Raw genomic sequence first — 24,029 nt, 5'->3', positions numbered from 1 at the left:
TGATGAGATTAGATAACTAAAAACTCCAGACAGATCTGTCATATTTCACATCTGTTTTTTATCCTCATTTTTTTGATCTACAAATGTTTGGGGGATGATAGGAATTCATCTGATTTCATGATAAGCCTTCTGCAGGCTCATTTTCTCAATTGTTTTTTTTTACCTTTGTATGAGGTGTTAGTCTTCATTAAGCCTGTCAACCTTATAATTATTTACAAATGAGCTTGACTTACAAATGAGTGTTACTTTTTGCTGTAATGTATCTCTAATTTAGAAGGCTATGAAGTCTTCTCTGGCTACAAGTGTCTCTAGTCTTTCAGCATCCCCATAACTAACATGAATCCCTTGAACTTTTTAAAAACACATTGATAGTCTTAACTTTCATCCATTATTGATTTGTCAGCCCTTGGCATCTTGTTTAAACAGTATCAGTTAGAGCTACCATAATTATTCACAGTGCAGTCTTCTCATTTTTAACCTTTCTTACAATTTGGTGCCTTCATGTGCCTAGCCAGTGCCTTCTCTACTTTTGAAGAAAGCATTCATGATATGTAGGTATAGGGTTATTCAATACTTTACAAGCCTTTGATCTTTCATTTGTTGATCCTGAAACATATTTCTTATAATTTTCTACTCTCCTCCCCATGCATGCTTTCATATTTAAGTCTCAAAACAATGAATTGGAGGATTTTATCAAGTATTTCTAAAAAAACTTGATTTTTTTTCATTCTTTACATGTATGTGTTATAGTTATCTTTATAGTGGTACATTTCCTTATGCTCATCATGACTAGTGATAGACAAGATGATGAAATGCCTCAAAAAGTAATGTTTCTTTCACTTTGGTGTGCATAAAGTCAAACTAATTTTACCAACTTCTTTCTCTGATTCTCTAACAAGACCCCTAATTTGCAACAAATTCTTTATTTCTTCTGGTTTCAATTATAGCAAGCTGCCACTTCCTCCACTCCCATGTTAAAACTCACTGGCCACAGACAAAAAAATAACCAGAGTACCAACTGCGAAACTAATTTTTGTGCATAATTGGTGAACCATTTGATTCTTAGAACTTTTTCCCCCTTTCCTTTTACCCTTCCATCATCCCTTTAGAACCTGAAGGAATAGCACAGGACTATAGGCCATGTTGTATATTTGACAGGTTACCATGACTCAAAATTTCATCTCTTGGTCAGCCTTCTAGGAATGGCCTTCTCTATACTTAGCCAAATGATTCTTTAGACAGAGGACTAATGAATTTATCATTACACTTGAGTAGAATCTGCCTGAGTTTGCACTGGGAGTCACTACCAAACCATGATGATGCATCTGAGAACTCATGAGTGTTTGCATATATGTGTATGAACATGGATTTATTTATATGCATGTATATATCTATATTTGTTTGTATTATATAAATATACATGTGTACAGTTTCTGGACCTTTGAATTCATAAATATTGGTAAACTCCCAGTGATAAAACACCCTCTACTAAAGCAGTAAAGCAGACAATAAGTTAACCTACATTCTTAGAGAATCATTTGGGCTACTGAGATGCTGAGTGCTTTTGCCCAAGGTCATACAAATAATATGTGTCAGAGGTTAGAGTCAAAATCAGGATTTTCTCACTGAACATAAGCTCTGCTATGTATGTTCTGTATGGAAAGCTGTTGCTTGAGCACATACACACACGTGTTTATGTGTGTGTGTTTGCATGCATAATGGTAATCAGTGACCAATTGTGTCAGTGACTTAGTAAACCATGTCACTCACTTTCTTATAGAACTAGAGTATGAGGTCATCCATTCTGCCCATTCTAACCAGAGCACTGTAAAAGCTTCTCTTGATACTATCTAAATAACTTAAGCAACCTGCTATCTGTGGCAGAAAAATATAGCAATAGGGACAGTTCAGCTGATTAGGAGGCTGAATGAGTGAAATGGTCTGTCAGCGATGCAGTCGTCAGCATTTTCCTAACTATTGATTATACAATGTAAAGATTATATTTTACTTCATGCATTTTACTGACCCGCAAATGTTTGCTAATAGAACCAAGACATGATGTCTTAACTTATTCCTTCTAGCTACTGATGAAAGCAAAGGGGAGAGGAAATAATCAATCTGGGGTTGCCTTATCACTGCAGTGTTTAGTTTCTCCTTAAAATCCCATTTGTTTAAATGAATATAAACCACTGGACCTGAGAATTGAGAGACTGATTAAAATAGTTAATTAGAAATATTTAATTTTTCTAGGCAGGACAAGTTGTACACAGAAATACCATTTACCCACAGCTAATTTTCAGAAAACTGCTATGTTAGATAAAAGGTAATATTGTGAAAAGAAGGAAGTGGTGCTTTGCTTTTTTATTTAGTCTTAGTTATTTCAAGTCCCATTTACAACAGAATAAAACTTACATGACACATGATGACAAGAAGGGAAGAATAATTAGGAAAAAAGTTCTGCTTCCCAAAGAAGAGGTAGCATGGCACAATGGAGAAAGCTCAAGCTACATAATCACCATGACCTGGGTCCAAGTCCTACCCCTGACATGGAATAACGGTGACCCTTGTGAGTCATTTCAGGGCAGTTGCACATCTGCATTGGTATGTAGGTGAAACTACATTTCTAGACCAAATAAACAAACAATATGCCCAGACTCCTACCATAAAAGGGCACTGTTAACTGGCCTTCTAGGTATAATATAATCTCATTGGTGGTATGGTTTGGAAATGCCACCTTTTTTTACTAATGTCCATTGTTTGAACGTGTAAAACAGTCATTAATATGGCCCAAGTATGTGTGATTGTGTGGAACAAGGATGCAGAATTATGATGATTATTACTTACATATAACAAACAAAACATTTTGTTCCATTTCACAACTTAACACAGTAAACATTCATTGGAATACAATCAACCAGTATACTCAAATAATCATAATTTTCTGCACTCTATATTTAAAAGAACTTCTCACTTTATTAATTCAATGTTGTGTGATTTTATTTGTATGAATACTCCCTTAGACTTGTACAATAATCAATTTCAAAATCCTGAGAAGAGTACAGACGGAACTAGTCCATTCTCCTATATCGTCTGCTCCTAAAGTACAGTAAAATGATAAATAATGGACTTCAAGATGCTGAAGTTCCTTCTCAATCATCAGATATCAAATCATGATCAGTATAATGAAAATGCATGGCATTGTATTTCATTTTAATTCTTAGAAAAATAGAGCTATTTAATGGCACATATGGCAATGCATTTAACCAGAATGCTTTAATTCAAGTAATAGGATGTTATTTTTCAATATACTAAACAAATTATAATTTCATTCATTTCTTCACAAATTATAATTCATTAATAGCAAACATCATTTTTAGTCCAGTAAAAATGGTCTATTTTAACCAGCATATATTAAGAATAAAACATTGCAAGTGCATATATACAAGCTAGAGTAAAAGAGGAAATTAAACTATCTCATTTACTTGGGACAAAAACCAACAATAATAACATACTGGAATTGGGTTATTTTAAACAATGAATTTCAGGTAAAGGCAGGTTACTTTATTGGTTTATACTTGAATTATCCAGACTTCTTCTCAATTCTTCACTTTGACCATAAAATTTAGTCAGTTAGATAATTAAAAAAAAATTAAACAGATTTTTCATTATTACCAATGCGGAGTGAAATATGGCCCAATATGAGGACAAAAATCCAAAAATTATAGACCTAGTACTTAAGAAAGTAAAAACAGCACTTGGGGAATAAGGTGAATCATAAAATATAGAAGCCATGAGAGTTCCCCACTTCCACCACCCCCAATACATTCAGGATAAAATAGGTTTTTTTATCTTATTTCAAGGCTTAGTTCTGAATTACATTTTGTCACATTCTCCAGAAGTAGGCCTACTGCTCAATTAGGGTAGTTCATCTATTAATGGCCTTAAACTCATTCCTTTGACTCCTTCAAACCTTGATCATTCCATCTCTAACATTCATATTCTTTCATTCACACTATCTCTCTCTCTCTCTCTCTCTCTCTCTCTCTCTCTCTCTCTCTCTCTCTCTCTCACACACACACACACACACACACACACACACACACACACACACACACCTTCTTATCTGCCTAAAAACACATCCCACCCTCCCTAATTCTAGAAAAAAAAGAAAACAATTTCTTCCTTGACCTTCTAACCCACTTACCTAATACCTTATTGCTTTCTTGGTAAATTTCATGAAAATATCTACGAATCATGCTTCCTCTTCCTCAATTTTCATTATCTTTCTTCAATCCCTTGTTAATATGGTTTCCAAAAAGTCCAAATGGAATAGCTCTCTCATAAGGCCAACAACAATTTTCAAATTGCTATGTATAATGACATTGTTCCAATCTTCCTCCTTTACTCCTTAGATGCATTTGACAAAATTCACCCTCTGTTACTAAATACTCCTCCTTTGGATTCAGAAACATATTTTTAATTCCCCTCTAACTGTCCCTCCTCTATTTTTTTCATTTAATACATTCTTATCCTTACCCCTTAATCTTGAATGTTCCCCAAGGATCTTTTTTCCCATTTTCTCTTCTCTTTATATGCTTTCTTCATTGGCAATGTCATTCACTGCTATATTTTCAATTACTACCTCTATGCAAATATATCCCAAATCTCACTTCACTAATATCTTTTATAAATTCCCAATTTCCAACCACTCATTGGAAAACTGCATGTAAACATCAGAACTAATCAATCAAAAGCAACATGAAAAAAATAAAACACCATATTTTGCTATCCACTCCTACTAACTCCAATCAATCAACATGTATTTAATAAGCACCTACTATGTGTCAGACACTGGCCAAGGTGCTGTTCATACAAGTACAAAGAATGAAACTTTGCTATTTCTATGACACATTCAGACCTTACCTCCCACATTCAAAACCAAAGGATTATCTTTGAATCTTCCCTTTCCTCAAATTATCATAATCAGTTACTAAGTTCTATGACTTCCACTTTGGCAAGAACTGTCACATCTGTCCCCTCTAATATATTCTTTCGGTCAGCACCATGGAGCAAGTCATCATGATTGTCTGAACATTTGTCTGAATTATTGAAAATGGCTTCCTCACAAGACTTCCCTGTGTTTTCTTCTGTTCAACTGATCCTTCATCTTACTAAAATTTATAATTTTCCTGATCTAATCACCCATTCTAATCACCCATTCCTCTACTCAAAAATCTTCAGACTTTTGGCCCCTAATTATCTATTATTCTTATTATCATGGTGTTTCAAATATGGCACCATCTTGTTTTGACAATCTTATCTCATATTATTTTCTACTGTGTGCTCTGGTCAAACCATACCACTCTCCATCTCCCAAAAATGCCATATATGTTTCCTGTCTCCCTGACTTTCTTCAAAACTTTCCTATCTTTATCTATTGAATTCCTATCATACTCTCAAGTTCATTTCAAATGCCACCACCTAAACATCTCTCTGATTTTCCATCATTAATGATATTGCCCTCTAAAGTAAGTATTTTATTTTATCTCTCTAATGTACTCATGTAATTTAATGAATGTTATCAAATAGTTATGTCTTGTTTCCCTATGAGACAGTAAGCTCTAAGCAGGTGAGAATAAAATCTTACTTAAACTTTCTTTCCTCAAATGCTTGGTGCAATGTTTAAGTATAGTAGGTACTTAATAAACATGGAAATACTATGGTACAAGAAAAAAAATACTCACTGATTTGTTGTCAGAGGACCCTAAGTCCAAATTCCAGCTATGTGACTTACTTGGGCAATTCATTTAACTTTTCTTGCCTTCCATTTCCTGATCCACAAAATGAAGGGGTTAAATGACCTCTAAGTTGCCTTCCACATCTAAATCTATGATCCTATAATTCCATGTGTTCACTTCTGGATGTTGAATGATTGACAAAAGATGTGAAGAACTTGAAAAGGGAACAGGAAAGAAAGTAGTCTTGCTGGACCATAGAGAGTGAAAAGGGGGAGCTAACGTCTAATTAACCTGGAAAGGTAGGTTAGAATCAGGTCTTATGGACTTTACATGCCAAACAAAGGATCTGTTTGGTGCTAGAGTTAATATATATTTTGTCACAGAGCCTGGACTTCAGCTATTAGATAATGATGAGCCACAGATAAATGTTTGACCAAAATAGCAATGCCCTCAATATTGTGCTTTTGGGAAGATTAAACTGGCAAACATGTGGAAAGATATTGGCTATATGGAAGAAATTGAAGTGATAGGGTCTTGTTAGCAGATTATTAACATCCTCCAAATGAGAGGTAATGAGAACTAGAACTAGGGTGGTGGCAAGAGAAGCTCTCTTGGATTTTTACATGACAATTTATTAGGTAGTGAAGGCAAAGAGAACTTACAGAACTCCCTTCACCACATGTTGTCTCATCAAGGATGCATTCTTTTCTGGCTGCAACATCAGTATGTTTTAAGTATGGTTCTGGCTGAAGGCAAAAAGATGGATTAAAAGACCACTGACTACACCAAGTTCTTCCAAACCCTATGATTCTATGAAACTTCCTAAGTGTGCAAGCAATGTACATTATTAGTTCATTAACGTATCCATTTCAAAAAAAGATTCATTAAGCACCTAATATGTGTGATCCACTGTGCTAGTTACTAGAGATACAAAGATGAAAAACACATGGTCTCTTACCTTAAAGAACTTATGATTTATAAGGGGAAATGGCACACATACCTATATAATTAAAATAAAAGCTATAATGTAATTTTGTGGGAAAGGTATTGTGAGAGATTTGAGAAGTTAGACATCATTTACAGCTGGGGGAAGAGGGAAATGAATGAATCAGACTTACAAAATGAGGATTTGAGGTAAGTATAGAAAAAACTACATACACTTATTCCAAAATAGTCTATGCAAAATTAAGGTACTAAGGTAAGCTATAAGAATTTGAAATGCTACACTCATAAACTCATGATATAAACAGGCTTATAATTCAGGGAAGGAGAAATTGCAACATCTGAGTAGGGTTTTTTAAGCCTGTTTTCTGCCAGTATATTTAACTTAGTCATTACTGGGAGAAAGTCCAGAATATTTGTGATATTGGAGGGAGGAGGGAAAGAGACATTCACGGTGACACATTGGAGTTGGTTCTTACAGTTTCTAATTTTAACTATTGGTATGTTTGTTGCTTTACTCTCTGCCTGAGAAAGCACATCTGAATACAGAGTATTCAATAACTATTCCAAAAATATGTGCCTTTCCCTCTTATTTTTCATCACTCTAATTGTCCATACTTAATGCAAATGATGAACTGAATTAAACCAGTCTATCCTCAACTCAGAACTAGGAGTGAATGAATAAATGAAAGAAATATTTATTAAATGTTTGCTACATGCAAAGCACTGTGCTAAGTTTTGGGGATACAAATAGAAAAAAGACAGGCCCAGCCTTCCAGGAGTTCCATTCTAATAGTACAGATAACATATATTGAAAGTTTCAACTGTAAATCAGAAGGGAAAGTCCCAGGGTCGTTAGGGTGGAGTGACAAAGCAGATGTAAATGTCTCTTCTTTAAAGTCATTTTTACTGGTAAAACCTTTTGACAGTATTAAGGATGATTGTAGAAAGAACTTTCTTTTCTGAGTCTTCAGTAGCTATAGCTGTGGTACCTGCAAGAGCAATTACCAGGCTGCAGTATTTCCACTAGGCTTGCTTCCCAGGATGATGTCTGAGGACACTGGGCTAGAAGAACTGTTAGTCCCGAGGCTCATTTGGTCAGCTATCTGAACTAGAGTTTAAGGGCAGATGGTGGTGGTGGTTGGATATGCTTGGCACATACTGTCTCTTGTCTCTCCCTTACAGTGCCTTACTAGTTCAGCTAGATAGACTTGCCTGCTCTCTGCATCAAATTCTCTTCCTAAAGCTCAGATCTTATCATATACATACGTACATACATTTACACACACACACACACACACAGAAGGAGAGAAGGAGAGAGGGAGGAGGGGAGAGGGAGAGGGAGGGGGACGGGGAGAAGGAGGGAGAGAGGGAGAGACACAGAGGGAGAGAGGGAGAGACACAGAGGGAGAGAGGGAGAGACACAGAGGGAGAGAGGGAGAGACACAGAGGGAGAGAGGGAGAGACACAGAGGGAGAGACAGAGACTGTAGAAATAGATATAGGTATCTCCAATCCCAATCCTTCCCCGAGCTTAAATGCCATATTACCAATTGCCTACTGGACATTTCAAACAGGATATACCAGAGAAATCTCAAAATCAACATATTCGTAACAGATAACTTCCCTATATCTGTTGAAGATACTACCGTTCCAGGTTCATAACCTTCAAGTTATCCTCAATTCCTCACTCTCCTTCCCCCTACAAACCCAATCACCTGGCAGATCTTCCTGTTTTATTTTCTATATTTCTTGAATCCAAAACTTTCTCTCCATTTTCACAGTTACCACCTTAGTTCAGATCCTAATAATATCTCACCTAGATTATTGCAGCTACCTCCTAATTGGAATCCCTGCATCTTCTCTCATCACTCCAATCAATCTTACACACTAATGCCAAAGGAGGTTTTTTTGTGTGCAATTTGACCATGTAACTCCCCTATTCAACTCCAATGGCTTCCTAATGCTTTTGTGATAAAATACAAACTCTTCTGTTTAGTTTTCAAAGGCTTTCACAACCTACTTCTAACATATCTTTCCAGTCTCTTTGGACATTACTCCCCCTTCTGTCCTATGTGAGTAAGCTAAACTAGCCTTCTTTCTGTTCTTCATAAGTGACACTTCATTTCTCATCCCCATGCCTTTCTTTGCACTGGCCTTCCCACTTTCCAGGAATACTTTCCATACCCATCTCTACTTCAGAGCCCCTCTTCCATTTTAAGATGCAACTCAAGCACCACCTTATTCATGAAGTTTTTTTTTCCCTAATCCCCCAATTACCCTGTAATTAGCTACTTTGTATATATTTGCATTTATTCATTTTATATTTATGCCATATATATTTATATATCTACTTGCTGTCTGCTCCATTGAAACGCAAGCTCCTTATGAGTACATTCTTTGTACTTATACATCCTTCTGAGTTCCATTCTTTGTATCTGTATCTCCAATGCCTAACACAGTGCCTGGAACATGGTAAATATTTAATAAAATGCTTCTTGATTAATTAATGATCAAATTCTGACCAACTTAGTGAACCAACTCAAATGGCACCATTTAAGAAAATCTGCACCTTTGAAAAACTATCCTGACATAAAGGGGTGTGCATTCATCACCCTTTTTCCTTCTCTGTATTAGTTTTCAGTCACCACTGGAAAAAACAAGAACATTTTGAATACATGGTTAGAACAGCTAAACTTTTAATAGCTTATAAATTGTCATGTCATCAGTGAAACAATATCTTCTGTGGGGTTCATTAACTGACACAGCTGTGGTCCTTGTGAGTCTATGAGCATGTCTGTTTAATAAAATATGAACTAATCCCATTGTTAATTTAAGTGGTAAGAATTTTCTTGACGATGGCTGACAAGAGACCCTGAACTTCTTCCCCATGTGAAGTAGGAACCAGAATTCTAAAGACAACTGGAGGGCAGGAAGCCAGTGAAGTTGAAAACTGGAAAAGTAACAAATCTACCATAAGAATATTGTTTACTTGAATCAACAGTAATGAAGGAATGAGGGTTCTCAGAGTCCCATTGAGCCATGAACAGGAGGTGAGTTGCTGAAAGCATAAAAAAAAAAGAGCATTTATATTAGCATGTACACCATATCCCACATGTTCTAGCATCTGACCCCAAGGTGAAGGTTTATTTCTTCAGCAAGTATTTAATGAGACCTCTGAACTATCCTTTTTGCCTGAGTTATGACAATGTAGTACATTCCAAGATAAATATTAACAGATGAAGATGATAATAACAAATGAAATATTCAAATTAGGCCACAGATAATTCATTAATTATATACTGACCTGTTAAAATAGACTTTGCTAGAGGTAACATCTTTCTTTAGGCTTTTATCTGGCATTGTGTTTCTTTTATTAGGTCTGAATGGATTTTATTTTGATCAGATATAGTGAATTACTAGTCTCACAATGCAGGGAAAGATTGTCATGTATCTGCTTCCCCACCTTCTTCAGTCTATGAAATCCTTGTTAATTTGCTGGAACATACACCAGTGGTCTTTTCCCATACCAGCATCATCAGTCATCCATTAATCTAGGCATCTGTATATCCCTACTGTGATTTACGGGGTCAAAAATGCTGATTTCCAGCTAATAGGAACCTTAAAATAATTTAGTTTTAAAAAATGGGTAAATGGACCTAGAGAAATAAATTACTTTCTTGCATTTCCTTAGTAGAAGAACCCAAGTGTTTGGTCCAGTGTTTTTATATATATATATATATATACATATATATACATATATATATATACATATATGTATACACACACATATATATACACACATATATACATATACATACACACACATATATATGTGTGTGTATGTATATGTATATATATATATTCATAATTATGACTACATGGGGATATAAATACACAAACAATACAACCACACATGCTTCTTTCTTTCACCATCAGGTTTATAACCATCCTGAGCTCCACCCTCCTCAACAAAAGTTGACAAAGGAAAATAAAGAAATCTAGGATATGTTTGGTGATAATGTGTCAAAATCCTAAAACAGTAGCTGGAAAATTGTGATATGTTGAATTAAATGGTTAATCAAATACCAAGAATGTTATCAAAATTCTGTTCCTGTCTATGATTAAAGGCCAGTCCACTGTAACTTATGTATCTGTAGAATAGATATCGGTATGTTGGCAAGTAGCCCTTGCAAAACTTGAGAGTCTAGTGCAGTGATGGGGAGCCTGTGGCCCTCTAGGTCCTCAATTGAGGCCCTTTGACTGAAACTAAGGCCCAGGGAAGTTAAGTGATTTCCTGATGATCACATGGCTAGTAAATCTCAAAAAATCTGCCACTAACTGAATAGGTAATACTTAGAGAATGTAATCAGACACTACAAAGATATCTAAAAATGTGACATTTTATAGAATTCACACTTCAGTTAAACTCCCCCAATTGGAAGAAAATCTCTACCTGCTACAGATCAATTACATATCTAATTGAATATTCATTATTCATGTGCCTCTGATCTACAATGGGAGGGTAAGGAAAACAATGGAGAGCAAACCAAAGTTCAAAATCTTCATCTTCTCTGCACAGAAGAATACCATCCCAGTACTCATGTATTTTAGGGAGCATGCAATTAACTAAGAGTAAGAGGATATTTCATTCCTGCTTGGGGACTCAAAATTTCTGCCTATGCAGTTAGAAATGGAAATACTAATGGTTACTATTGCCTGAATTAATGAACCAGTTCCTTATCTTGTGGTATACTTTCCAAAAACTTACTTGTGGCAATTCATCTCTTTAAATGGCTTATGTTCCTTTGGGGGGAAAGAAACATGGATAATAGAATACCGTGAACTTGTATACTGAATTCAGACTCTCAGTAATTTGCGTTAATGTTGTGAAAAACACAAAATAACAGTTTAATCAGCCACTGCTATTCACTTTAGGTTCTTCCATTTCCAAAGCATCTCAGCTGATTTTGTTTGTCATAGTCATCCAGCTAGGACTGCTGGTCCTTAGCCACAATTGTCTCTCCCTTGTTCCACAGGAAAGTTCCCAGGCTACATTCCCCCATGGCAGCCTCCCAAGAGTGATGGTTGTGGACTAAGAAGGGACACTGAGTGACCCAAGAAACAAGTAACAGAAGTAAATCAGAGGTGTTCTGGTCCCAGTTAACTCCCTGAGAGATTAACATACATGGAGATGAAAACTTTATCCTATCATTGCTTTTCAGAGCTGAAGATGATGTCTGTCACTATATGTCAAGTGGTGTAAGTGTAAACCAAGTTAATTGGACAAATACTTTTAATTACTGATGTCTCTTTCCAATAAATTTGGCCTAATGGACAGAGAGCTGGCCTTGAAGTAAGAAAATCCAGCTTCACGTTCAGTCTTTGACACATAGTCCTCTGTGATCCTAGCCTCAGCCCAGGGCAACTAAGACTATATATTTCAATGACAGTGCTAATATCGAGGAGATATAGGGATTTTTCCTAACCAATTTTTTCCTAATCCTATAGCAAGGATATCCCAAATCTAGTAAAAGAAAAAAAAGTGTAAAAGGTTCAAACAAAAGCAGAGATGGAGACATATTATATTCTCCCCACTTCCCTCAGTAGAAATAATATATATGCAGATACATAAATACAAAGTGATTATTTTCTTTCTTTTCAGGTGCATCCTCAATGACTGAGGAGATTAAGAAAGCTTTCATATAGGAGACAGAAGGGACCTGATTTGAGCTTTGAAGGGAACTAAGAATTCCAAGAGATGGAGGCAAGGAGAAAAAGCATTCCAGCCTTGGGAAATAGCCTGCAAAAAGTCACCGAGGCAGGAAATGGAATGTTCTCTGGGGGAAGAGCAAGTTCCCAAGTTTGGATAGAATGTAAAGTTCAGGGCTGATATCAGCTAGGTGGCATAGTAGATACAGATCTGGATTTGGAGGAAAGACTAGAGTTTGAATCCTGCCTCAGATACTTACTAGGTGGGTAGCACTAAGCAAGTAGCTTAAACTTACTGTCCCTCAGTTTCCTCATCCGTAGAATGGGGTTTTATAGTGAAGATAAATGAACTCATGTGGGAAGAATGCTTTTCAAAGATACATAAATGCTCACTAATGAACTGTTACTACTTCTTTTTTCCCTGGAGCGACCATAATCCCTTGAGCTGAAGAAATGTATGCCAGACTCCTGTATATACCAAAACTTCCCCATCTGTTCAAAAGGATACTGTGATGCTGAGAAAGTCTGGATTGCTGCAATTGGTATGTTTGTATAACAATGAATATTTTTACTTTTGTTTCTATTTCTTCCTTTTGGTACGTTGAGGGCATGGTACTTGGCAGTTGAAGAGTTGGCTTACCCTAGGAAGGCTATCTATTGCATGGAGAGATTTTCCCTGGTTTTAGGTTAAGGGCTCCAATCAGCAGAACTGTTGATTGTCCCTATAAGTCCCTTACAAGGTAACTGGGGTCCTTTATTCAATGGACATTTGATAGAAGGGTTATTGAAATGAGACTGGTACTTCTGCATATCATAAAGTCCTTTTTCAGCCTGGAAATATAGAAAGGCCACAGTTAGTTTGACCTAGCCTTTTTGTTAGCTTTGCTTTTATCCAGACCCGTGTTTTTACTGGTGTAGGGAAGGTCTGGGAGTGAGGAAATTCCCTCTACCAATGCAGCTCTATAACTTCTAGTCTTAGCTGCCTGGGGGAGTGAAAGATTAAATGATTTCTGCTGTATCCCAAGGTCAATAGGTATCATAGGTGGGAGTTGACCCCTGGTATTCCTGATTTCTATGCCAGTTTCCTATCCATGAAGCCGAGCTGACTCTCATTAGTACTGACATATGCAAAAAATGGTGCCACTTTTTGCAACCATTCCTCTCTTCCTCATTAAACTAGGGGATTCCCTGATCCCCTCAGTAAATAGTGATCACCATGTCCTCTGAATTCTGATAATCCTTTTTTTAAACTTGATTCATCCCCTAACAAATGCAGTCATGGAAAAAGCAACAGACCTAAAAACAGAAGACCTGGGTTTGCATCTTGGCTCTGTCACTTGATGTTTGATTAGGGCAAGACAGTTGACTTGGTTGAGCCATACCTTCATAACCTAAAAAATTTCAATTAACACTTATATACTTCTTTGTGGGGTTATAAAGAAATGTCTTTACAAACTGTCAAACATTTTATATATGTAAACTTATTACTTAGCACAATATTTCAAGGTTTACATATCATAGCTCCTATTAGATTGCAAATTCCCTGAGAGCAGAAAACATATTCATCTTTTTATATATTCCCCAGTGCCTAAAACAATAACATACACACTCAAAAATTTTTTTCTTGCTCCACTCCATCACTCCTCTACCCAATATGTTGTAACAACAATGTTGCTAGCATCTGTTGTGGGAGTGAAAGACCCACAACACCAGCACACAGAAGGTCTGCTAGCACAGGTCCTTTGATCGGCTTCTGTAAAGAAAGCAACTTTAAAGGGTTAACAATCTTAGTTTAATTCAACATACATGTACCATTCACAACATACATATACCATGCAGGGGAAAAAGTCAGCACCCTGAACTTCAGAGAAAATGCAAACAGAAATTACAAGCAAAAATTACATAAAGAGAGTAAATAACACAAACCAGCAGACAGGCTTCTAGCTGTCTGTCCAGTGTCTCAATACATAGTTACCAAAGCAGCACCAACATCAGGGTTTTTCAAAGCCAGGGGAGGGGCTGCTTCAACAAGTACCCAGAGTCTCGTCACCAACACTCTATCAATGAGTGTGCCCCCATAGGCAAAACGTTAACCTCTGAGTTTATATATACTTCTTCAGTGCCAAAGGGTATAATAACCATGTGACTCAAACACATGTAACTTAGGCCAATCAAAGATTCCTTAGAACTGAGAAGCACTCCAAAACAAAGACAACAAAAGTCCATTTTTGATTGCCACTACATTTTAAAAGCAAAACTCGTCAAAAGTGCTTGATTACCTCAGCATTCCAAAAGAGAAAACAGTAAAAAAGAAAAAGTCCCAGCCTAATTACCATAACATATGTAGGGTGGTGATGCTGGGTGTCCCTTCCCTAAAATATTACTAATTCCATCTTTCAAGTTTTGGGTATTTGCGTTAGGATTCAGAGAATGACTCATTAGCAATAACATAATGATAATAACTATAATTTATAAAGTGCTTTGAGATTTGCAATGCACTTTACATATATTGGCTCATGTAACATAGTACCACAAATATCTAATAGAATTTGTAAAACTTCTGGGGATAGGTTATTATGGTATTCCTTAGCAAATGCCAAAGGCTATGTCTTCTTGAACGAAATTGTACTTCAGTATGTTATTATGAGAGAGGTTAGTTATAGTACCTGTGGCCTTGGCCCCAATTCATAATTCACATAAAAGCAAGTTGCAACGACATCAATTGAGTGGTATCCTAAGGCCTAGTGGATATTTTCAATGTGCCTCCTCCAGGGCTAGCAAGTCCAGGTATATGTGGCTCCTGATAGCAAAGCATTTAACTTTGTAGAGCAATGATACCCAAGTCTTTAGTGAAAGGTTATAAAACTTTAAAGAATGACTCCTTCCCAAAAACACTCATTCCCTTCTACCCTCCACCTATCTCATTCTACCCCTGATCTATTTCTGCAATGGTATTTCATTTGATGGTTTTCCTATTTCTGTCAACGGTATTTTGTTACTTCTGACAAAGTCTCAGATTTCAAATTTGGCAATTGGCAATGACTCTCCCTTCTCCTTTGACCCTTATGTAATTAGGCATTGAAATCTGCCAATTCATCCTTCATAATGTATTCCCACTACAGCCACCCTAGGCATTTTCCAGTCAGTTAGTATGATGGTAACTTTAATGGTTTTCACTCCCTTCAGTCTTTTCATCATCCAATCTATTCTGCATAACAATAAATCAATAAGCATTTAATAACCACCTACTATGTGCCAGGTACTATACTGGATGTTAAAAATACAAAGACATAAGTGAAATAGTCCTTTCCATCAAGGGCCTTAAATTCTATCAGGGAGCACAAATATAAACATTTATAGATTTAGTAGACATTAAGAATGACTATCTCAATAGGTGGCCTGAGATGGGATGATCTCTCTCTTCTACTTGACTTATTACCTTATTAATTCTTATCCTACATTTTAAAGAAATATAAGGATACTTTTTGATATTTCTTCATAAATTAACTGAGATTCCCAATCTCTAATCGGTTGGCTTCTCCTAGTTTATAAAATATGAAAATAACCAGAGATAATTCTTTTTTCTATACATTTTGTCCACCCCTCTTTAAACATCAAACCCTCTTGTCTAACCCCGTAATGTCTAACATTAACATTACAGGCTACCTAATTTATTAACAACTCAAAGAAATATTTCAATTTAAATACATAAAATTTAGGAGTGAGAAAGATCACACCCAGAGTCACCTCTGATTGCAGCTACTGTCATCTCCACAGCCTGTAGTCCAACAATTTGTCTCCCTCGGGATGTCAGTTAAAGTTTATTCTCAACAAGTCTCTTCCTAATATTTCTTCACAAGATAAGAGATAACTCGCTCAGTCACTTTGGAAAGAAGTTCTGCTACTCCTTTATCTCTATACTCAAACAGTTTCTCTCCAGCCATAACAGTTAAGTCTGGATAGAAAGACAATTAAACTCTCAATCTTCTCACAAACTCCTCACAGGTGACAGTTAAACTACTAAAGATTTCTATTCCCTCTTTAAAAAAACAGTAACTTTATTGTCTTTTGGGGATGGGCTATTGAAACTGGTGTTACAGAGGTATGTATAAAAGATACAGAATGAAATTCTGTATCACCACCAGATTCGAAAAGATAGCTTTCGTGTCACTCCTCTGCCCTAACACTTCCAATGAATACATCCAGAAGGGATAAAATGCAAATCAGCCCAGCTTTCAAGATGACCCCATAATTAGGTTCTAATCTACTGTTCCTGTCACTGAACAAAATGAATCCTCCATTCTAGCCAGACTCTACTCACCTTCCCATGAATATGGTTTATACATTCCCACCTGCTTACACCATCATCCCACATTTGAAATGAAACTTAGTCCTCTCCACCTATCCAAACCCTACCCATGTCCAGGGCCATTAAAGCATCATAAAATCTTCTAGTCCACAGAAATTTCTCCCTTTTCTAACATCTGTAGCATTGATTAGTCATTATTATTCAGTATTGGTTATTAACATACATGACCCTGTGCAACTGTTTTCCTTTCTATGTGGATTTGTTGTTTGGTCATTTCAGTGTCTGCCTCGACTCTTCATGACTCCACTTTGGGATTTTTATGGCAAAGATAATGGAATGGTTTGTCATTTTCTTCTCCAACTCATTTTACAAATGAGGAACTGAGGCAAACAGGGTTAAGTGACTTGCCTGGAGTCTCACAGCTGGTAAATGTCGAGGAGAGGTTTGAACTCATGAAGATGAACCTTCCTGACCTCAGGTCCAGCACTCAATCCACTTTGCCACCAAGCTGCCTTTCCATGTGTCTCTTTTTTCCTCAATTCAACTATAAGTTTATTGTAGGCAGGAATTGGGTCTTGGTGTTGTTATTCCTTATGACAATTACATATCTGAACTCAACTTACAACATATAACAAAAACCTAATTAATTAATTTGATTCAGCAGTTTAGATCTGATCATTACTGCACAGACCACTAATTTTATGTAGGATCTGATATACCATTAAAACTATGTAATCTTAAGCATACCATGGCCTTGACCCTGTTTCCCATTTTGTGATCTATCAGCACATCTCTTGACATTTGTACTTCTAAGCAAGCAGAAAAAAGGCAGATTTCAGCTGCTTCTTAAAATATAATATTAGCTGCCTGCTGGGTCTCCCCAGTCTATGACCTTCAGGCTTATTGTGGCTCCACACCATGGCGCAGCTTCTGCAAAGCAGTCCATAATCCCTTTCCTACGTGTCCTGTGCTTTTCCATTGTGCAGTCACTGACAAATATGAGACCTGCTATGGCCCTAAACAAAATTAGGGAGTAGATGATGTTCGTCTATAGTGACTTTAGTCTCTATTTCCTATTCTTGGTTCCCCCTCCAATTAGGATATCTCCTCTCCAACTTTCACATACCCACTCTCCTCCTGTGCTCCCCCTCCCACTACTCTTTTTTAAAACTAGTTCCTAGGAAATTATCAGCTAGTGATAAATTGGTATAATTTAGGTCAATACATTAATAGATTTTGACTTCCATGGGTATCAGCATTTTAAGCCTTATCTCTAACTGTGGAAATTTGACTCCATTAAAGCAAAGCCATTGGCTAGCAGGTATAATGAATATTTGGGAGAAAGAGAGGTAAGAGTACTTTAAAATTAAGCTACATTTGTATTTCTCTGCACATAAAGCTAGACCTGCTCAGAGCTTCCTAGAGTACATGATACACATAGAACAGTGGCTTCCATAGTTCCTGTGTGTTCTCAAGCATGACTGCCTAAATAAATGACAAAATATGTGCCTGTTACATACTTTTGCTTTACTCTCAGGTGATGGAACAAGGGAATAAGAAGTCAGCCACTCTAATTTAACAGGCCAAAGCATCAGCTATGGAATAGTAATGGATTTTGGTAGGCAGCCCAAGCCACTTAGTGACTGCTGACAGAACTGTCATCATTTATTATCACGTATAGGCTTTGATGTTTGGTACACTTTTCCCGCATAATGGGCCAAAATGATATTAACTGAAGAGTGCAAAACTAGCCTAAAACAACAGTCCAGTTCCAGAAGAAAAAAAAAGTTGTTGGTGATGTAGAAACTGACTAGTGCAAAAATCTCTAGGCAATATCACCAGACACTCTTGCATGTTATATTGAGCATGACAATGTCCCCAGCAACTTTCTTGTTTTCCTACTCAAATAAAGTTATGGTTTGTTGCTACCGGCTAAATTTGCATAACACATTTCATTCAAGGGGCTGAAAGCACCTGACAAGTATCATTTCACATGTTCTCAGATAGGAAATGGAGGAATAATATAAAAAACTGGAGGGATTAGCTGAAAACAACAACTAAAAATTGGCTAAACTGAAAAAGAAAACCCAGGCTCACTCACTTCCAGTCTCCTGATACTTTTGCTAGATTCCACACTCCTTTTTAATGTAACCATCATTATAACTGCATTTGTATTGTAGCAGGGATTCCTTTAAGAGAGGTGTGTGTTTATATGCATATATACGCACATAAAATATATGCATACACATCTATATTATACATAACGTATTTGTATGTGCATATATGTGTGTATATATTTATACATACATACACATATATATGTAAATAATCCCCACCACTTCCAACCACATTCTTTTACACAATAATTTATTGTTCTCAATAATCTTTACTTCCTAACCTGCTGTCTTAATTCCTTTGCCACCTTCTCAGTGATACCTTGAAAACGAAAAGTACTGACACTGATGAGACCAATAATTACCTTTCTCATTTCTCTTATGCACACAAAATCCTCATTAGTATAAATGAATGCAATAAAGAAAGTACACATCCTAAGGTGTAATATCTTTGCAGTAATGAGATATATAAGGACAGGAACAACCTACAAATATCCTAAATGTTAGAAATAAAAGTTTACCTTCATTCAAATATTCTCCCCAAACAAAGGTGGGAATGCATTTGAAATTTGTTTCCTTTTAAACACTTCTCAGATTGGTTGCAAAAGAGAGAGTTTGCAACTACTGCATATGATTTAGCTGAAGCAAATCATTACCACTTTTCCCTAGGCTCTGATGGTCCTACCACAAGAGGTAAGTAAATGTGTTTTACAGCTCTTTTTCAGCATTGCAAAATACAAGATATTACTGAGCATCACAGTATGAATACTAAATACCAGAATATAATTATGATAAACGTGGCTCGGTAGTGGCAGCTATATAATAAAATAGATTGAAATAAATAAGTTCATTTTATAATCTAGACACACTGACACAGAAAGCAAAAATTGAAATGGTATAACGATTGTTAGTTACTTAAAAAAAATATCAGCCCAGCAAAGAAATGCAAATGAAGGTGATTATACTGCACTATAGTAGCCTTGATCTGAAGCTCAAGGTATATTTATTTTGGGTTCCCACTGCTAACGTACAAATGAATTTTGACAAGGTTGTAAATCACCTTGTTTCAAAACTAATACTGATTTTAAATCACTTACAGCAAAGCATTGCAAGCTAAGGTATCATCCCAGATCCACCTGGCTGCAGTGATCAGAATAGCCTTGTGGCTATTCAAATTCAAATTTAATCTTTCCTATGAAGGATTTGGTCCATGGAGCCAGAAGTATGAATTTTAACTTGGCTTTAAGATGCCTGCTTCCTGAAGACAAGGCAAAGTCTGAAAGTAATCAGGAAGGCAAAATTACCACCATTTGGTGGTTTACCTTGTATTTCTTCCGAAGACTGCCAAATTCCTACTAAGGTGAGTATCATTTCCCCATCTCAGGGATAGAGTCAAGCATGCCTTAGGGAATGAGGGAACTCATTAGTTTTTGCTACATTGAGGTTCTAAGTAGCTATTTCTAGCTAAAGGTCAAGTTCAAAAGCACATCAAATACAACATATTTTTATTTACTTTCAGAGATGGTACTACTGAATCACTATTAGAAATGCATTCATTTTGCACTGCTTTACTGATAACCAAAAAGGATTCTCTGGGGTTAATGGTAGATACCTGTAATCCCTCCTTCTAGGGGAAACAGAGCCTATTATATCCTTTGAGCTCAGGAGTTCTGAACTACAGTAACACTAAAGCCAAGAGGGTGTCCACACTAAGTCTGACACAAATATGGAATCAGGGAGGTTCCATGAGGCTGCCAAAGGAGAAGCAAACCTTCCCATTTAGAAAATAGAGAAAGTCAAAGCTTCTGTGCAGATTAGCAGGTAATCATCCTAGAAAAGATAGTGGGACTTAGTAAAATAATAATAATAATAGGTAGTTTGTGCTTGCCCAGAATCTCATGCACATCAGAGTGATGGGTCCAACCTACAGTCAATTTTGTGACTATCAATACACTGAAATATAGGTATAAATCAGACTTAAAACAGATCCAACATAGTAAGCACAAACAGGTTATCTGTTTTTTTATTTTGTTTTTGCTTCCTGAATATATGTCATTTCATAAAACAGATGGGTGTGAGTATTAAGGGGGAAAATAGTGTTTTGTGAACAGAAACCTGTAATGATCTCCAACTAATCAGACAAGAGAAAGCCACCTAACACATGAATTAGAATAGTTACTATAACCTTAGAGTATCACAATTTCACTTCATTTCCCCTTATGACATTACTTGGGAAAAAACAGATATTTTTGCCATTATGCAAATTGTAGAACAAAAAGAGACAAAATTAGCTGCTTAAAATTGGGACAAATTTCGCTGATCTTCTGTGTTCAGCACAAAGTCTTTGGATTAAATAAAACATCTATCTATTGTAGGGGCACCCAGGTGGGTTATAGGATTAGCAATCCATACTTGAGCAGATAGCAAGCATTTAGCTATAATTAATTGTTTCAACTTTAGTTACACTTGCTAATTGATCCAAGCCTGCTAGCATGGCATCTTGTGGCAGTGGTTGGGATGGACAGGTGTTTAAGCCCTTCTGGACAAGTGGTTAACGAATGATCAATCATTTTTTTTTTATTTAGGATAAAAACCTCAGTCTCAACACATCTGATCCATGGGATACACACACACACACACGTGTGTGTGTGTGTGTGTGTACGTAGAGAGAGTGTATATATGTGTATGTGTTTGTATGTATGTGTATTTCAAGCCCAGGAAAATTTTGCTTGCCACTTATTTACTGAAGTAAAAGACCCTTAAAAACTTGTGCTATTTTTCTCCAATACAATGTTAAGTTCTTTGAGATTAGGGGCCATTTCATTTTATATTTTTGATGCCTTGAACATAGTAGGTGCAAAATCAATTCTGGTCAAATTAAATTGAACTGCGTAGTCAATACTAAAGACAAGGCTAAATGTCTAGGACTCTTGTTGTCAAGTGTCTATCTCTCTCCCCCAGGACTTGGCTCTCAACAGCACTCATGTCAATGAAATTTAGAGAAATATGGGTCATTTCCATTACATATTGTCCTCACCCTAATTGGCAAGGCAATAAACATTCTCACTTTGTGAGAATAGATAGCCAATCCAATGTTCCAAAAATTGGAAGTTTTCTTTATAAAAACACTACCTTGTCATGGAACATCCACCTTCTCCTCTCAGGCTCTGTATCTTTGAGCATCCAAAAGGAAAAAAGGCCACAATCTTGACACCCTACTGTTAAAAGACTGCCTGCCCCTGTATTAAACCATACTTACTTCTCTGAATAATACTTCATTTATGTAGCGTTATTAGATTTATAAAATAGGACAGCTAGGAGGTATTGAGGATAGAACCCTGTGCCTGGAATCAGGAAGACCTGGGTTCAAAACCAACTTCAGACACACTTAGTAGCCATATGACCCTTGGAAAATCTATTAAACTCTATCTGCCTCAGTTTCCTCTACTACAAAATGGGTATAATAGCAAAATCTGTCTCATAAGATTGTTATGAGGATCAAATGAGGCAATATTTGTAAAATGCAATAGTGCCTGGCACATAGTAGGTACCTATATAAATGCTTATTCCCTTCTCTCTTACTTTCCCTCAGTAGACTGTCAATGGGTAATATAAAATATTTTTTTTTCTTTTTTTTTTCTTTTTTTTTTTTTTTTCATTCGTTTATTCATTCTTTATACCAAATTTAATTATAATGTATACATTTTGGAGGGATAGGAGTGTATACAAAATGGCATATAGCCCATGACAAGAACTTTCCAGAGTGATTTGATATTGTCCATTTAGGATTTGAAAATCAGAAAACACTTCACAATTTTGTAAATGCCATTAAAGATAAGCTTCCATAAGTATCCCAGTTTTGCTAAACAATGTGTCTTTAGTGGTCTTAAAAGTCAGTTTAATAGTCAGAAAGTAGAGAGGAAGGAAGGGAGGAAAAGGAGAAAGAGAGAGAGAGAGAGAGAGAGAGAGAGAGAGAGAGAGAGAGAGAGAGAGAGAGAGAGAGAAAGGAGAGAGAGAGTGAGTTGCTTTTTATTTGAAATCAGAGACCAAACTAATATCCATAGGGAAAAAATGCATCATGGATTATATTTTTGAAAGGTAATGTAGCGAGTAGATAGAAAGCTCAACTCAGAGACAGGAAAACCTACATTCAATTCTCTGTCACCTCTGACACTTACTGCCTATGTGACCCTGGGCAAGTCCCTTAACTTCTCAATGTTCTGAGCAACTCTCCAATACTTTCAATTTCAGAGCAGGGGCTAACTTGCATTGGTAGAGGAAGTTTATTTACTTGGAGTTTCCTGTACCAATGAAATCATAAATCTAGTACACAAACATTATATTTTTATTTATTTTGTTTCCAACCCAAATTGATTATTTAACTATGAATTTTACTTTTTAGTAAAGAAAGTATATTTTCATTTTAGATGCTTGAATTTTGTATACCTTACCTAGTAGAAAGCTCAGTACTTTCTTTCTTTTTTTTTTTTTTTTATCATCCCCATTTTTTTTTAATGCAATTTATTTATTTAACATATTTGGTTTTCAACATTGATTTTCACAACAGTTTGAATTACAAATTTTCTCCCCATTTCTGCCCTCCCCCCCCACTCCAAGATGGCGTATATTCTGGTTGCCCTGTTCCCCAGTCAGCCCTCCCCTCTATCACCCCCCTCCCCTCTCATCCCCTTTTCCCTTCCTTTCTTGTAGGGCAAGATAAATTTCTACGCCCCATTGCCTGTGTATCTTATTTTTTAGTTGCATACAAAAAGTTTTTTTTGTTTTTGAACAACTGATTTTAAAACTTTGAGTTCCAAATTCCCTTCCCTCTTCCCTTCCCACCCACCCTCCCTAAGAAGTTGAGCAATTCAACCTAGGCCACACATGTATTATTATGTATAACCCTTCCACAATATTCATGTTGTGAAAGGCTAACTACATTTTGCTCCTTCCCAACCCATCCCGCTTTATTGAATTTTCTTCCTTGACCCTGTCCCCTTTCCAAAGTGTTTGTTTTGATTATCTCCACCCCCATCTGCCCTCCACTCCATCATCCCCCTGCCTTTTATTTTTTTTTTTTATCTTCCTCCCTCTTCTTTCCTGTGGGGTAAGATACCCAACTGAGTATGTATGGTATTCCCCCTCAGGCCAAATCTGATGAGAGCAAGGTTCACTCATTCCCCCCTCACCTGCCCACTCCCCTCCTCTCCTAGAA

The 24,029-nt window shown here is 36.5% G+C and overlaps 1 protein-coding gene across 1 annotated transcript in view; it reads right to left on the bottom strand.

Moving 5' to 3' along the window:
* Window positions 1-24,029, bottom strand: part of KCTD8 (potassium channel tetramerization domain containing 8) — a 310,961-nt gene that overhangs the window by 264,411 nt on the left and 22,521 nt on the right. The window lies entirely within an intron of this gene.

This window comes from Trichosurus vulpecula, chromosome 6 (genome assembly GCF_011100635.1).
Source record: "Trichosurus vulpecula isolate mTriVul1 chromosome 6, mTriVul1.pri, whole genome shotgun sequence".
In the NCBI taxonomy this organism is placed as follows: domain Eukaryota; kingdom Metazoa; phylum Chordata; class Mammalia; order Diprotodontia; family Phalangeridae; genus Trichosurus; species Trichosurus vulpecula.
The sequence above is the reverse complement of the archived record's forward strand: the minus strand, read 5'-3'. Positions and strand labels throughout refer to the sequence as shown.